Source organism: Salvia splendens, chromosome 19, assembly GCF_004379255.2.
Source record: "Salvia splendens isolate huo1 chromosome 19, SspV2, whole genome shotgun sequence".
NCBI classification, from domain to species: Eukaryota; Viridiplantae; Streptophyta; class Magnoliopsida; order Lamiales; family Lamiaceae; genus Salvia; species Salvia splendens.
In genome coordinates this window covers 4930953-4936952 of record NC_056050.1, presented here as the reverse complement: position 1 = coordinate 4936952, position 6000 = coordinate 4930953, and positions in this window count along the sequence as shown.

Here is a 6000-nt window from a genome sequence, read left to right as displayed (position 1 = left end):
TCAAGCAAGCTAGTAGGCAATGGCATAAAAAATTTGATGACCATGTGCTCAAGAATGGATTTGTGAGGTCCAAGTATGATGAGTGTGTGTACATAAAGAAGAGGAAAGGGGTTGATGTTGCTTATCTATTGCTGTACGTGGACGATATGTTAGTGGCAGGAGCCTCTCAGCAAGAGGTGCAGCAGGTGAAAGATGATCTGGGGTCTGCATTTCACATGAAGGACCTAGGTGGAACTAAGCGGATCTTGGGTATGAACATAGTCAGAAATAGGGAAAGAGGAGAGTTGTGGTTGAATCAGGTTGACTATGTCTCCAGAATCATCAAAAGGTTCACGATGGAAGATACCAAGGCAACAGGTACTCCATTGGCTCAGCACTTCAGGCTATCAATGGAACAAGCACCAAAGACTGAGGATGAAAGGCTGGAAATGCAAGCTATTCCGTATGCAAACATTGTAGGGAGTGTGATGTATGCAATGATTGGGACCAGACCAGATGTGACCCAAGCAATCAGCTGCATAAGCAGGTGCATGAGCAATCATGGAAAGGACCATTGGCTGGCTCTAAGATGGATACTCAGTTATCTCAAGGGAGCTGGAGATGTTGGGATTTTGTTTAAGGCTAATGTTGAAACTGAGGCTGATGTGCTGATGGGATTTTGCGATAGTGACTTTGCAGGAAATGTTGATACAAGAATATCTCAGTCTGGGTATATATTTACCATGTATGGTGCAGCTATAAGTTGGAAATCGGCCTTGCAAGATGTGGTGGCATTGTCTACAACTGAGGCCGAGTATATTGCCCTCACATCGGCTGTTAAAGAGAGTTTTTGGTTAAGAGGAATGGCTGCAGACTTTGGGGTGAAGCAGCAGGCCATTCCTATAGGATGTGACAATAATGGTGCACTGAGTTTGGCGAAGCACCAAGTGTTTCATGAACGTAGCAAACATATAGACGTGCGGCTACATTTTGTGAGGGAAGAGGTGGAGAAAGGAAGGGTCAGGCTATTCAAAGTTGATACTGCAGAGAACCCTGCGGATATGCTGACAAAGCCGTTGGCAAGAGAGAAATTTGAGCTTTGCTTGAAGTTGGTTCGTATGCAGAGGCAACAACAATTTCAGCTAAGCAATGAAGGTGGAGATTTGTGAGTAGTTAATTGCTTAGTTGCAATTGATGAAGGAGTTAGAAGGAAAAGCAGCTGCAGTCAGCTCAACTAAGATGAAGACTCAGCAGCCGTCCGATTTGTGAGATGAAGAAGATTAAATCCTAGCCGTAGGATTAGATTTTGTTAGTAGCCGTTAGTTGTTGTAACGGTAGTTTAAAAGGATGAGTTTGTTCAGTTCAGTGGTTCACTTTTGCAATCAATAAAATTCTTCTTCAAGATTCAATACTCTCTCAATTACGCGCAAGATCTTAATCTCCGGTGCTATCTCCAATAACTTCAACAATCTGCTTTGTTGATGTTTTGTGATTATCATTCTCCCACTTAGCCCAGTGCTTGGTCTAAGTGGTTTTTATTCTTGTTTTAGAGTTTTCTAGATGGCATGATTATGTGATGTTTCTGTGTTATGAATATGTGTTAACTGACCACCTTTTCCACTTTATAACGACTGCTTGGGGACAAGCACGAGTGAAGTGGGAGGGGGAAACAGTTAGTATGAAGCATGAGTATAATTTTGCCAGGTCTAGGATACCGTTTTGTCTAGAAGTCATTTTTTTAGGATTTTGTGTTAAGTATAAACTGGTAAAATATATATATATATATATATATATATAGGGTCTTAATCTATCAAAAGAAGCCCTTAAGTATAGAAATACAGACCAATTATGGACCGTAAGATATGGAAATGAATGGCCACGATGTGGATTTGTCAACAATTTCTGTAGGTCATAATAGGATTGATCTATGTCATGAAAGGGCAATTTAGGTATAGAAAATATAAACAACCGCCCTTCCGTTAATTAAGACCAGATTAATTGGGATCATTACTCCACACATTTTCTAAGTTGATTCTTCGGTTCCCTCGCCATTCAATGCATCTCTCTCACCAAAATCTCAACTCCATCCTAACAAACCCTAGAATCTACACGACCAAACACCCAAATCTCAACCCCATCACCAAAATCTCTACCCAATCGCCCAAACCATACAAATCTGTAAACATTAGTCGTCTCCTCCACTATCTCAACCTCGTCTGCACCAAAAATCGAGTTTTCCATAAAAACTGATTCCTCTACCACAAAACCTTGGCAGAATTCAAAACTTGACGAAGAAGGATAACAAAAAAGCTACTACAACCATGGTCAACACTAGAGCCTCTGGATCCGCACCTTGTGACGGAAAAGGTTAGTACGATGTTGTAACCCATGACTTAAAGTTGACAAAATCAGGCCGATTTGTAATTTAAATCTGTTGTTCACGTAGTGTATGAGAGAACATCCGCGAAGACAAAGCTACAAAAGATCCCAAAGGCTCCGAGAGGTAATACAATTGAATCATGCAAAAATAATTATTAAAAAAATAGATATGCTTTTGGGTCATACTAAACAATTATATATGTCATATCAGAATATGAGTGTATTAGGTCATATATGTAACAGTTTTGTGTCATGTTTACAAACTGTTATTGTTTCTATAGGTTGCATACAATTTGGAATCACCTAAAATAAATGTATGGTCATTGATTAGCATTGGAATAGTTTTATGGGTTATGTAGTAGCAATATATGAATTAGGTCATGTTTATATCACTTCTATGTCATAAGTGAAATATATGAATTAGGTCATGTTTGTATCACTTTTATGTCATAAGTGACTGCAATGTTTATTTTCTCAGATGGAAGTCAACATGGGTGAGAGAAGGCCATTGGAATTGTGGACTATCGACTAGATATAAGGGTGCGCTTAAGTATTTAAGAGCTAAAAAGTATTGTGTTGAAGTTGGCCGAAAATAATCACAGCTCCCTTTCCAATAAAACAACGACATCCAAACATTATGCAACGGACAACAAGAAAATGATGATCGACGTTGAAAAGATGATAGCAAGCTACAGAGCTTCTGTAGTGGCCATGTCATAAATTTTGGATTTAAAGTATGTTTTATTGATATAATTATGTGTGTATTTAACATATGGGTTTTCAAATATTTTATTTCATCAATGGGTGATACTTTAAAATGGCTTTGGATTTTATTGTTTCTGCAAATTAGACTTTAATATGAATTATTTTTCTGACTCTATGACCAAGGTAAAAATATAATGGTTGTTTGATCTCTCCTGAAAAGTAAAAACAAAGTATAAGATTACTCTATGTCATACTTCGTACATGTTAGAGTCATTTTGAGCAAAAAAGATAAAAATACAATCATTAATTTGTTGTGGGAATTTTGTACAATAACCAAGCTAACTTGTGAGAAAAAATTGATTATGTAAATTAGCAGTTCATGTCATAATATATGCATGTACGAGTCATAATAAGCATAATTAGGCAAAAAACTAATAGTATATGAGAATTCATACATTGGGTAATAATAAATTAATATTTGGGTCATAGCATCGTATGCTTAATTTGTGTCATAATAAATGAATATTTGGGTCATAGCATCATATACTACACCACAATAACTACATCGACAGAGAATTTTTGCATATCTTCAAATGTTAAGACTTAGCAGAACTACAGTAAATGGAATAGGGTATGAAAATTCGACGAAAGATTAAAGGAGAAGAAATTATGGGCTGATAACCTACGCTAAAGAGCAGTTAGTGGAGAGAAGTTAGTGGAGAGATGAAGGAGCACAATCATAGGAAATACTATAACTAACGACAATATGCAATTTACTTAATTAACCTTTTTAGATTATAAGTAATTAAAATAATAATATCTTCCTAATAAATCTAGCCGTTAATTAATGTAATCTAAAGATTAGATTGTCTAATCCAATGGACAAAAACCCGTCTGCAATTCTTGGTTTAACACCATTTTTGTTTTGATCAAATACCTATATATATATATATATATATATATATATATATATATATAGGATTGTGATCAAGATAGAACCATTCTTAAACGTAGAACCATTCTTAAACGTAGAACAAATGCCAAACGGAGGTCGTTAGATCTTTTAATCCAATGGTGTTGATTTGCACAGCAACTTCCCATTACAACCAAAACTATTATTAATGGGTGAATGCAGAGAAGTGAAAAAATAAAGCATGCATGGACTCTTCTTCGTTTCATTCATTCTTCCATCAACATGTGAGTTTTTTCACATGTTGAGTCCGGAATGTCGTGAAAACATAGTCTAATATGTATGATTTTTAATCTTGACCGTCATTTTTTCCTCATCCAATGAATAAAATATGTAGAGTTCTAGGTTCTACACTTAAGAATGGTTCTATCTTTAACGCAACCATATATATATATATATATATATATATATATATATATATATATAATAGCAAAGATTCCCTTAGCGAGAGTGATCAAAGAGAGGATGCATGTCAATTTTGAGACCTCTTTCCTTAATAAATCAAAATCAGTTTGGACGAAATAAGGAAGATAGAAAAGGCCTTAGTTTTAACTAGTTGTGAAGCCATCTAAAAAGTGAGTTAAAAGCCTAAAGTAGAACACTTTCTACTAATAGAATAAGGAGAGGCTGCCACTCGATGCTTAGGGGAAAATGACATAGGAAGTAAGGACTAAAGGCAGTAGGCAAAACAAGTTGAGCTTAAAATTCTTTCAAATCTAATAGACCCGCCTCACTGTAAGGGCACCCTATAGCTGACCAAGTCAAGCCTAAATAAGTTGACCGTTCTTGTGAAACCTCAGCCTTCATTCCATGTGAACAAGGGGGCGGAGTAGGGGCAACTCACCAATTGGGGCAGGAAATAGGGTGATAGAACAGGGGATAAAAAGAAAAAGTTAAGGGCAGGAAATTCTGTAACCTGACCCAAGAAAGAAAAAAGAAGGAAAATACTATAATCTGGCCCAGAGGAAATTAGAATAAAAAAGAAGGCAAAGAAAAGCTAGAAAAAATAGTGGTCAGAAAATTTTGTACCCTAACCTAGTAAACGGCAGTAAACAATAAGGCTAAGATAGCCAAGGAATAGCCTCAGTTTTGGGAATGCAGCATTATAAATAAGGAGGTTGTTCCGACTTTTGTCCCTAAGTTCACATGTCCTTCGCATATTTGTTTTGCATATACCTTTTGAACTTAGGCCCCTTAGGATTCTCACCTACGCACATTACAAACCCCTGGCCCCGTTACAACCCTAAGAAAGACCTTAAGGAGCTTTTCTGTGTCAGAAGAACCGAAGGCATCAGTGGTATGGCAAAAAGTATGAATGAGTGAAAAAGTCCTAACGTTTCTGGTGAGGAGCGAGTGGCTGAGTGAATTCAACAGCTTAGTAAAAATAGAGGCCATCTAGACAAACCGACAAACTGACTAGGTAGACGAAGGGAGGGGGAGGAATCTGAGACTGTAAACAATTGGAGAGACCTTAAGCTTGTTGGGACGATTGCTGCAAAAATAAACCAGTTTATACATATGTGTTCTTCTGTGTTTTTTCTCTTTTACGTGTCTATATGTTTTAAGTCTTTTTGTGTCTAGGTCTAGGTCTTTTGTGTTTTCCTAAGTCTAGCAAATAATAACCATGCCCGAAATTTTCCTTAGTTCTTTATTTTGTCTTTCATACTTGAGGACAAGTATGGTTTAAGTGTGAACAGTTTGATAAGGCCAATTTCATGCATTGGTTATGGGGTAAATTCAATGATTTCCTGGGCCTAACACATGTTTTAAGCCAGGTTGTGTAGAGAAATTACCAGGCCGAGGAAAAAGAAGGAAACAATTGCTTGGCAGAAGAAAATGAAGAAAAAGAAGCAAAAGAACAACAATTTACAAGACGGAGGGAGCTTCAAAGACAAAGGGCAAAATGGAGAATACAAGGAAGGACCTAGAAGCTGTCTGTCTATAAATACTGGAAGCACAAACTCAAT